The sequence below is a fragment of the Rhinatrema bivittatum genome, chromosome 15 (genome assembly GCF_901001135.1).
Source record: "Rhinatrema bivittatum chromosome 15, aRhiBiv1.1, whole genome shotgun sequence".
NCBI lineage: Eukaryota > Metazoa > Chordata > Amphibia > Gymnophiona > Rhinatrematidae > Rhinatrema > Rhinatrema bivittatum.
In genome coordinates, this window is record NC_042629.1 from 17,188,014 (window position 1) to 17,200,545 (window position 12,532).

Genomic DNA, 12,532 nt, shown 5'->3' on the forward strand with positions numbered 1-12,532 from the left:
TAACTCCCAATCAAAAAGTCATGAACCCTGTGCCATCCAGGACCCCACAGGATAAAAGTTTCTAATAGTAAAGCATTGTGATGAAAGTAAAATACTGAACAGAAAAAATACAACTCCTTCTTAGGTTATGCATATACTGAAAGGCAATCAACATGAAATTTTATTTTCCCCATATTGTATCCAAATTAAAAAAAAAAAAAAGAAAGAAGAAATAGACATTTTCCATTATTGAAAGGCATTGCAACCTATGCCATTTATTATTTGTATATATATGAGTTTGAAATACTTTAAAATGAAGACATCAGCTATCAGGTGATGGGAATCACTGGTCCACATTATTAAAGAGCAGAAGCCTAATATCTTAGAAAAATATTCTGCTTTAATACATTTGATACACATTGCTACTTTTAATTTCTATTTAAAATTAATATTACTTTCCAGTACATGAAGAAAAATACTTCTACACCAATAGAGTGCATCAGATGATAAATGGGAATGCAGAACGAGTACTTTGACTGGCTGGGCATAGCTGATGATAGATGAAGTTTATTATAATATAAGGCCAGGATTCAGTCTATAGAGATGTGCATTTATTTTGTTTCATTTTCCATGTGTTCATTCTTTATTTATTTAAGTGTTTTATATACTGTCATTCCATGTGAGAATCAGTAGTTCATAATGGTTACTAGTTCATTACTTCCTTACACACATAAAATTGTACTTACATGCATAAATTGCAACTTTATGCATTTTAAACTGATGTAACAAAACAAATAGAAACAATTTATAAATACAAAAAAAAAATTGAAAAGACCCGAATAAAATTTTGCCCATGCATACTCCTGTTAACCTAAATGGTTGATAGATGGGGTTTTTTTTATGATATCATACCCCTGTTACCTTTTTTAGTTTAAAATGGTAGCATAATATTACAAGATCAAATATAATCAACACAATTAATAAATATAAAAATATAAGACTTTCCATACTGGGCCAGACCAGAGGTCCATCAAACCCAGTATCCTGTTTCCAACAGTGATTAATCCAGATCACAAGTGCCTGGCAGGATCCCAAGGGGGAAGTAGAATCCCCTTGGGATTCCCCCAATTCCACTTTAATGGTTAATGGACTTTTCTTCCAGGAACTTGTCCACCAGAAGAATCAAACCAAAGCTTTTTCTTATACTCAGACAAGCCAATACAATAAAGTGCATTCAGCAGAACACAGTTTTACACGTAGATGTGTGTGCATTTTGTGTTCATAAACCTTACTACTCATGCAGCAAGGAATTTTACGTGGCACAACATGTATTTACTGTATAAAACTGCATTTAATGCCCTCTCATGGCAATTTCTTGCTAATGAGGGCATTAGCGATTGCCTCCCAATGCATCTTTAAAGTATTGGGATGGTAACATTCAAACTGATGTGCGTATGCAAATGTACGTGCGTTTGCCAGCTGATTTTATACCATGCATGTATTTATGCGAACATGTTATAAAATCGGCTAGCCATATGCACATGCATGCACGATTTTATATCGATGCTCGCATGTTTGCACGAATCCCACCACAAGCGTGTAAGCATATGAATTTTAGTTGGTATGTGCGGTGACACAATAGACCTATTTCCCAGTTTCCTCCCAGGTTGCGCCAGTAAAGGATCAAATGTCCTAAACCCGTAACTTGCCTCCCTTTCACCCTACTAGCTCTGACCCCTTAAAACCCCGCTGACTACCCTTTTTTTTTTTTAATCTGCTTACACACTGTCCATAGCAGAAGTAAGTTACATGTTTGTGGAATCTCGGTGTACGCTAGTGCGCGTAACTGGGTGCAGTCCCAGCCTGCCCATGCCCTGCCCCGGTGTCATTCTTATTGGCTTACACACTGTCCATAGCAGAAGTAAGTTACATGTTTGTGGAATCTCGGTGTACGCTATTGCGCGTAACTGGGTGCAGTCCCAGCCTGCCCATGCCCTGCCCCGGTGTCATTCTTATTGGCATCAAGGAATGCCTTTTCTCGTGATTGACCATAGTCAACCCACCTAATGCTCATAGCAATGGCTGACTCTATGGAGTGAATTTTCAGTTCTGTGCATATGTTTTAAAATATATGGGTATGGGTCGACCTAAAAAAAAGATGACGGAGCGTCCATTTATATTGGAGTGGTTTACAGGCCCCCGAACCAAAAGGAAGAGCTGGACAGAGACCTGGTTGAAGACATCCATAAGATAGGTAAGAAGGGAGAAGTGGTGATCGTTGGTGACTTTAATATGCCGGATGTAGACTGGAAAATCCCATCTGCAGAATCTAAAAATAGTAGAGCGATAGTGGATGCCATGCAAGTAACTTTGTTCAAACAAATGGTATTGGAACCCACGAGAGAAGGAAATATACTCGACTTAGTGCTCACTAATGGAGATAATGTCTCTGATGTCCAGGTGGGCGCCCACCTCAGCACCAGTGATCATCAAACGGTATGGTTTAATATCACTAAAAGAATACGGAAAAGAAGCATAAAGACCAGAGTTTTACAGTTCAAAAACACGGACTTTGAGGAAATGGGGAAGTACCTAGAGGAAGAACTAAATGGATGGGAGAATGAGAGAGATGTGGATCAGCAGTGGACCAATCTAAAAAGAGCAATCACCAAGGCAACTACTCTTTATGTTAGAAATGTAAAGAAAAGCAAAAGAAAAATGAAACCTATCTGGTTCTCAAAGGAGGTGGCTGACAAAATTAAAGCTAAAAGAACAGCATTCAAGAAATATAAAAGATCCCAAAGGGAGAAGCACAAAGAAGAATATTTGATTCAACTGAGGGAGACAAAGAAATTAATCAAGAGAGCAAAAAGTCAAGCGGAAGAGAGGATTGCCAAGGAGATAAACAATGGTGACAAAACATTTTTCAGATACATCAGTGAAAAGAAAAAAGTCCATAGTGGTATAGTGAAATTGAAAGGTGGAAATGATCAATGTGTGGAGAGAGACGAAGAAATGGCAGAAATATTAAATGAATACTTCAGCTCTGTGTTCACTAAAGAAGACCCTGGAGAAGGACCATTTCTCCACAAGAAGCTGGAGGGAAGTGGAATAGATGAAAATCATTTTACAGTAGAAAATGTATGGGAAGAGCTAAAGAATCTGAAAGTGGACAAAGCCATGGGGCCTGATGGGATTCATCCAAGGATTCTGAGGGAGCTCAGAGATGTGCTGGCGGGTCCGCTGTGTGACCTGTTCAATAGATCCCTAGAAACGGGAGTGGTGCCGAGTGATTGGAGAAGAGCGGTGGTGGTCCCGCTTCACAAGAGTGGGAACAGAGAAGAGGCTGGTAACTACAAACCGGTTAGCCTCACTTCGGTGGTGGGAAAAATAATGGAGTCACTGTTGAAAGAGAGAATAGTGAACTATCTACAGTCCGGAGAATTGATGGACCAGAGGCAGCATGGATTCACCAGGGGAAGATCCTGTCAGACAAACCTGATTGACTTTTTCGACTGGGTAACCAAGGAATTGGATCAAGGAAGAGCGCTAGATGTCATCTACTTGGATTTCAGCAAAGCTTTTCATACGGTTCCGCACAGGAGACTGGTGAATAAAACGAGAAGCTTAGGAGTGAGTGCCGAAGTGGTGACCTGGATTGCAAACTGGTTGACGGACAGAAGACAATGCGTGATGGTAAATGGAACTTTCTCTGAAGAGAGAGCGGTTTTAAGTGGTGTACCGCAAGGATCGGTGTTGAGACCGGTCCTGTTCAATATCTTTGTGAGTGACATTGCGGACGGGATAGAAGGTAAGGTTTGTCTTTTTGTGGATGACACTAAGATCTGCAACAGAGTGGACACGCCGGAAGGAGTGGAGAGAATGAGACGGGATTTAAGGAAGCTGGAAGAGTGGTCAAAGATATGGCAGCTGAGATTCAATGCCAAGAAGTGCAAAGTCATGCATATGGGGAGTGGAAGTCCGAATGAACTGTATTCGATGGGGGGGGAAAGGCTGATGTGCACGGAGCAGGAGAGAGACCTTGGGGTGATAGTGTCTAACGATATGAAGTCTGCGAAACAATGCGACAAGGTGATAGCAAAAGCCAGAAGAATGCTGGGATGCATAGAGAGAGGAATATCGAGTAAGAAAAGGGAAGTGATTATCCCCTTGTACAGGTCCTTGGTGAGGCCTCACCTGGAGTACTGTGTTCAATTCTGGAGACCGTATCTACAAAGAGACAAGGACAAGATGGAAGCGGTACAGAGAAGGGCGACCAGGAAGGTGGAGGGTCTTCATCGGTTGACATACGAGGAGAGATTGAAGAATCTAAATATGTACACCCTGGAGGAAAGGAGGAGCAGGGGTGATATGATTCAAACTTTCAGATACTTGAAAAACTTTAACGATCCAAAGACAACAACAAACCTTTTCCGACAGAAAAAAATCAGCAGAACCAGAGGTCACGAGCTGAGGCTCCAAGGAGGAAGACTAAGAACCAATGTCAGGAAGTATTTCTTCACGGAGAGAGTGGTGGATGCCTGGAATGCCCTTCCGGAGGAAGTGGTGAAGTCCAAAACTGTGAAGCACTTCAAAGGGGCGTGGGATAAACATTGTGGATCCATCAGGTCCAGAGGACACATATAAAGACCAGGTAGCAAAACACTGCACGGAGCGGCAGTAGCCACAGAGGCATTCACGGAGTGAAGGTGGAAACCTACCACTGGCCAGTGGCCAGTGGTAGGTTTCCACCTTCACGGAGTGGAAGGATGGAGGGCAGCCATCTCCCAATTAAAAAAAACAAAAAAAGAAAAAAAAAAAAACAGGGATGGGTTCATGGGCTATAGGTATTACCAATTATTAGGCTTTTCAATATTTGATGATAGTTAATGTGACTTTCAAGGCATACTTCACTTTTAATGCATATCCAGCATAGCTCCCTGCTTCAACGACAGGGGAGAAGAAAAACTAGTACTTCACACATATCCAGCATTGCCCTCTGCTTCATGGCAGAGAGCTATGCTGCCGCTTACCCAACTAATCAAACAATATTTCACTTGGAAGCAGCTCCATCACTGCTCTCTACATTAATAGTTGGGGTGAAAGGGAATTAGAACATAAGGTTACTAAGAGCCAAGAGAAACAGATAAGTATGAGAAAAAAGAAGTGTGAAGCTTGCTGGGCAGACTGGATGGACCAATTGGTCTTCTTCTGCCGTCATTTCTATGTTTCTATGTTTCTATACCTACTGCGGTATATAAATTAGAGTTTTATGCAAGCAAGTTATTTTTTTCCATGTAAAATATACATGTGTACTTTTATAAAATAGGTTGAAAAAGTACATGCTTTCAGTGCACTACTGATATTCATGTGTAACCAAACATACACATATTTTACAATCTTCACAGACCAGATAGGTGCTAGTTATAAAATACTGCAGTAGATCTCCGCGTAGCCATATATGCATGTATGTGGGGCTGTGCAGAGTTGTTTAATAGTTATCCTCTCTGTAATGAAACCAGAGTTATTTGTAGTGCTGTCAAATATTTTGATTAATGCCATCATAATTAAATGATTATAACAATGGTTAGTCTATCAGAATTACTACAGCACAAAATAATTTAGGCTTTTTTTTTTCCCTTTGGCAGCAGCACTGGTGATGAAGCAAGGAATTACTTGATATTACTGAGTCTCCACAGTAATAAAATCTATCTTTAATTATTTGCTGAAAATTCATTTTCACTGAGAAATAGTATAGCAAAAATAGAAAAGTAATTTTTGTAACAGGCATTGTCAGTTTCTATAAAAGAAAGGGATTCTGACTGATGTCACTCATATACCAGTGGACTTTGTTATTAAGATTTATAATGTTTTCCTTCAATAACCTTGCAATGTAGATTTTTAATAGTGTCATAGAATGTTTTAAACTATGTGGAGGCATTTGGGCTGAATTCACTGCTGCCTCTGGCCTCTGACCACATCCCTCCAGGGGTCCTCAATTGGGAGAGGAGCGAAAAAATAGGCAACAGGAGGCTCACTAGTCCTTACATATTTCAGACCACCATGTGTTATTTATTATGCTATATTTGTATTGATTTTTAGTTTATTATTGAGATGATTATTTTTTGAACCTTTGAGCACATTTTAGTTGGAAAAGTGAGCAATAAATAAAAATGATGATGAAGAATGCGGGAATGAGTTCCTACCACTGGAAATAAAGGGATGGAATGCATGCTGCTCCTTATCTTTTCATTTTTTGTGGCAGCTAGCAACCTTTCCACCTGCGTTCTAACTCAATTATATGCCCTTGTGTTTATCTCACAGCTTTGTTTCAAGCTACTATTTGTTCAGGGTAATGTGGATCCACCTCGTTCAACTGGTAGTGAACAGCATTGCAAGACCCTGGTGAACTATTAATGTGATCAGGGATAGTTTCACTAGATGTGAGTAGGTTATTCAAACTTGATGAGGATGGACCAGTGGGGACTTGGGGGCTTGGATTATGGCAGCATACATTTGTGTTTGCTTAAAGGCCAGATTGGGCTGGATGTGACCCAACTTGCTGGGATATGGTATATAAGCTGCCCAAGCTATTGAGAGGTCTATGAGGGGGGTTGTATTGTCTTGTTATTTATTTTTGTTAATATTAATAAAGCTGCAGTTTTGCTATATAAAGTCATATGCTTGCATTTCTTTGCTGACCAGTAGCATCACCACAAGTTGTGTGAAGGATGATGAGTGCATGAGGAAGGCCAAACAGCCATGCCTGTCTATGTTATTAAAGTTTACAGAAGATACTAGCTAAAATATACAAAAATTCTAAATTAACTGTTAATAAAAATGTATTTATTTAAATTATCTATGATTATCATGTCTTCCCATTACTGTAAATCATTAAAGGTTGATTAAAAAAACAATTCTACAGCAGGACTAATGAAACAGTTTGAAGACACCTGTGTGTTCTGCATTTTGTGTACACAACCCCATTATTTAAATAAGCTAATGGCATTTTATTTGACGATTCCATGGGTTCTTTTTTATTTTATTCTGATGAACTATCCGCTGTTACATTTATGGTAAATCTGTTTTTATTGTTTGAAAAAGCAGTAAACAACTGACAAAGAATGGCATATGATACATACTACACTCTTCTACATATCATATGATTGTAAGCTTCTAAGAGCATACCTTTCTCCCCCAGAGCCCCTGCAAGCCCCCTCCCCCCTTCCTCTCCCTCCCCCCCCCCCCCCCCCGTGCACTGAAGAGGGCCCTATAAGGCCAGTCAATAAATCAAAAAGCTGTAAACAGTCATATCACCGGTAAGTCTGCGTATCAGACATTTATACGATTGAGAAAGAGACTTTTCAAATCTTGTGGTAAGGTTTGGATAAACAGCAGACAGACTGCGTTGATAGCTCTCCTGGTCCAGATCGTTAGGTGATTACAGGCTAGGGTTTCCATCGTCAGCAGTTGCAATATGGACGAATGCCAGTACGCCATAGATGGCCTCCTCTGGCTTCCTCCATGCCAAGAGGATTGTTTTACAAGCTAATAAATAAACTTTTGTAATCCAGAGGGCTTGACCCTTTTTCCCCGTAAAAGATCTGGGGAAGATGCCGAAGAGTGCCACCAGCGGGGAATATGGGATTTTGAGGCCCGCAGTGATGTTGTCAGAATGGTAAACTTTCTTCCAGAAAGATTGTATTGCTGGGCATCCCCAAAGAGAATGACCCAGATGTGCTCCCCCCGATCTGCATCTGATACACGCATTTGAGGTAGCGATCCCCGCTCAATGTGCTTGATGCTGAGAAATGTACATCTGTGGATGATTTTATAGTGGGTTTCTCGTTATCCGGGGCACCATGGTGAAGGAAGTTTTCAATGCTGGGACAGGTAGTGGGTGCGCCAGCTCAGATTGCCACTTGAGCTGCACCGCCTCCAACGACCATTGTTTATAATTGGCCCCCAGCTGTTTGTAGAAATATGAGATAGAGTGTTTCTGAGGTTTATCAAGATCGAACCAGGTTCGCAAAAGCTGCCACTTGGGGTCCGCGAGGATGGAGGAACCCAGCGATCGTAGATAGTGTCGAGGTTGTATATATTGGAAATGGTCAATGGGCTTGAGATCGTAGAAGAAGCAGAGCCCCGGGAAATTGAGCAGAGTCCCATCCACGTGTAACAATTGTCCCAGATAGGTCAGGGTGGAGCATTCCCACTTGCAGAATATGGAAGAGTCTGAACCCGCAGGGAATGCAGGATTACCACAAAACGGGACGAATGGAGAAACACTGACCGGCAAGGAGGTATTTTGCATGAGCCATTTCCACATCTGCCACAGTGGCTGCAGGAGTAGTCTCGAACTGATGGTGTTCGAAATTGAGGTATATGGCACATGGAGAGCATGGCATGGCGATATAGGAGAGAGTAATTGGGATTCGAAGGGAGTATCAGAGAAGAATGTTATGCCCAAAACCTAATCTCTGATATGCCTCAAGTTGATCACATGGTTGTAGAGCTTCAGATCTGGGAGACCGAAGCCACCAACAGACGGCGGCCGCATCATCGTTTGCAGGGCCAGCCGGGGTCGTTTTCCGCGCCATAGGAATTTTGTCACCGTTCTTTGGAATTTGGCAGTAGTGGCTCGGGTAAGGAGCAGTGGAAGAATGCTGAGAACATAGAGCCAGCGAGGAAGAACAGTCATTTTTAACAAGTGTATCCGTCCCATGAGCGAGAGGGGAAGGTGCATCCATGAGGCCAGTGATCGTACCATTTATTGCTGCAAAGGCAACACATTAATTTCATACAGATGGACCAGGCACTTAGGTATCCAGACCCCTAAATACTTAATGCGATCCCCTGCCCATTTTAAGGGAAAGTCCCCACTCCATGTAATAGTATCAGCCGTCCCTATCAGCATCGCCTCGGACTTGTCGAGATTTAATTTAAGGCCTGCATGCTGGCCGTATTCAGAAATTATTTGGAGAGCTGCTGGGAGTGAGTGTGTGGGATTAGTCAGATGCAGGAGGAGGTCATCCACAAACGCCGCCATCTTGAATACCACGGACCCCATCGTAATCCCTTCTACGCTCTTGGATTCCTCCAAAGTTCACAATAAGGGGTCTAAGGAAAGAACAAATAAAAGGGGGGACAGGGGACATCCCTGCCTTGTACCATGAGCCAGGGTGAATGTCTGTGATAATTCCCCATGAATCCAGATGTTAGCCTGTGGATTAGTATAAATGGTCTGGAGAAATGATATAAAAGGACCATGGAATCCATAGTGGCTCAGGGTTTCAAAAAGGAAAATCCAGTTCACCCTATCAAAAGCCTTTTCGGCGTCGAAACTGACAAGCAGAGAGTCCAGTTTCATTTTATGGGAAAAGGCTATAGAAGCTAGAACGCGGTGGACATTGATAACACCCTGCCTGCCCCTGACAAACCCCACTTGTGAAGGGAATACAAGTTTTGCAATGAACGAGGCCAGACGATCAGCTATCACCTTTGCTAGCAGCTTCAGGTCACAGTTTATAAGTGTAATGGGTCTATATGAACCCGGCAGCTCAGGGTTGCGACCCGGTTTTTGCAGTACCACTATAGTCGCCCGGTTTGCCTGCCATTCCTGAAATTCAGCCGAGGATAACATATCGTAGACCCGTTGGATAGGGGGACTAATTAGGTCAGACAACACTTTGTACAGCTCATTCGTAAGGCTATTTGGGCCCGGGGATTTGCCTAAGGTGGAGCATTTGATTGCCAATTCTAATTCTATTTTGCCCATAGGTGCATTAAGGAGTTGTAAATCTTTCTCTTGTATTTGGGGTAATTTTAATTTTGAGAGATAAGATTGTATAGCTGGGCAATTGCTAGGGTCCGCAGAGTAGAGTTGGTGATAATAATCTGTAAAGATTGCTCCAATGTCTTTCGTTTCGATTTTAAGTTGTACTTTGGCATCCCGGAGCCCCTTAACATACGCTCTCCCCTCCCAAGATCTCACAAGACCCGCTAGTAACTTCCCCGCCCTGTTCCCAAATTAAAAGAGCCTGTGTTTGTAAAAAAGGAGGCTTTTCTGAGTTTTTTGTTGAATGTAGTCATGGAGTGTGCTCTGGACTGAGTAGCATTTCGTTTGGTTATCTTTGTTAGGGTGGGAGGTAAAGCATTTCTTGGCCTTTCTAAACGAATTATATTCGCTGACAATTCCTTACTTTTCCTGGCTGTATAGGCTATAACTTCACCCCTTAAAACCGCTTTTGCAGCATCCCAAAATAGAATGGGGTTCCCATGATGTTGTTGATTAAAATGGACATATTCCTTCCATTTTTCCCATATGTAGGATTTAAACCCCTCATCATAATACAGTTTTGCCGGGAATCTCCATCTCTGGCACTCTCCCACAGTGTTTAGCCCTGTGAAATCCGCCCAGACAGGGGCATGATCTGATATGGCCAGAGGCCTTAGAAAAGTAAGTGGAACTGGCTAGTAGATAATCAATCCGCGATTGTGACCCATGGGCACGAGAAATATGAGTGAAGTTTTGGTCAGTAGGATGGAGCAGCCCCCAAACATTGGTGAGGTCATATATCTTACACAGGAGTGGGAGGGCCCTGGTAGAGTCCTCTCACAAGACCGGTCTCGACGGTTGCCAGTCCAGAGCAGAATCCATGACCGCATTGAAATCCCCCCAACGATGAGCGGTAGATGGGAATACTCTTGAAGAATTTGCATGACCTGTTCGTAAAAGGCAGGGGAATATGTATTTGGGGAGTATAGGTTTCCCAGCAGCATGAGTTTCCAATAGATCTCTATCTCTAAGAACAGGTATCTGCCGTCCGGATCCACTACTGAGCGATGTAAATGAAAGGGTATTGATTTATGTAAGAGTATAGCCACTCCTGCTTTACTGGAAGTGGCAGAGGCATAAAATGATTTCCCCATCCATTGCCTGGTCAACTTTTCATGTTCCAAATCATTGAGTCTAGTCTCCTGCAACATGGCAACGTGCACTATAAAACAAAGATAAATAGATTGGTAGAGTTTTAAGGGTTGGAGCTAACAGGGGAGAAGGGAAGCTTTTAAATTAGGGGGGTTTGGAAGTCCTATTCTGTACCTGGGCGAACTGGGAACTAACTGGTAAAACTGGTAATGGTGTCGGTGTGCATGTCTTTTAAAATCCCCCCCATTTATGCGGCAGCATGTGCTCACATAGGCAAGCATCCACTTAAAGTTGCACACACATGTTCGCAAGGTCAGACTATTTAATAACATGCACTCACAGTCACGCATATGTTATTAAATGGCCACATCTCTGGGCACAGGCCGACGGACGTGCCTGTTTAAAAGTTACCATCCCTGAGCAAAGAAGGATCTATGGTCAAATGATTATTATTAGGAATTGCAACAGAGAATGGATTTCCTCTTTTCGAATCTGTTGGGTACTGCTAGGTGACCTGGCTTGGCCACTTGTGGAGAGAAGATATTGTACTTATTGGACCATTGGTCTGACCCAGCATGTCACTTCTCATGTGCCTGTGAGGAATAGTCTTGGTAGGACATTTACTCCATGCTGCTTTTAAGTAGAGTACAGATATGGTGAGAAGGGGAGATGTGGCGTGATCATATGGTTGTTGAGAGCCTGTTTTATTTAACCACAGAGTCATCTTTATATTAGATGGTCCTTTTGTATAAAAACTCCAGGTAAAATTCTATGGTTTAAAATTTGTCATTTTATCATGTGTTATGTAGCTTTTTGTGTACATCTGGGTGGCCTCAGACAGGAGTTTTCTGTAGGGTACCTGTAGAAATAAGTACATTTTTAGCAATTTGAGCTTGAAGTTACATGTGAATTACAGATGGTGTCAAGGTTAACCTGTGCTTCCAATTCTGACCCATCGAGGTCAGCATTTCCTAGTACATTGTACTCATTTCTGTATCAGTTTTTAAATATAAAAAAAAGTTTGAAATAAAAAAATAAAAATACTTGCATGTTCTCAGCATTATAGAGGCAATTTGTTAAGATTGAACTACATGCGCACAAATGGCATATGCATTTTGTGCAGGGGGACATTTGAGATCTACATTTGAAAATGTCAAACTACTCACACTGTTTCCCCCTTTGTCCAGCTTAAATACCACCCCCTACCCCCTTGGGTAGAAGAAAAATGTAATTTTCAAATCAGACAATTTTACCAAGGCAATCAGGTTCAATGGCTTTGAAAATTATCCTCTTTGTGTTTGGTACTTACGTAATGAAATGCCGTAAGAGTTATAGTTTGTTTTTTTAGGAGAGAGCAATAGTTTTGCCCCATATCAAACTACATCTAATGACTTCAGATAAAGGCTAAATGGACTATCTAGTCTGCCAAGATGAGATTCATCCACTTTGGGTGAATGCACCTATAAGTCCCATACACAACCCAATACCAGCTCTTCACTTCCCCATGTCTTACCCCTTTCCTACCACTATCCTGCCATTTCTGTCCCAGGCATGCCCAAAATGTGCCATCGTGATGGCCTCTACTAAGCCATTTTAAGCCTTATCATCAACTTTGCTTATTAC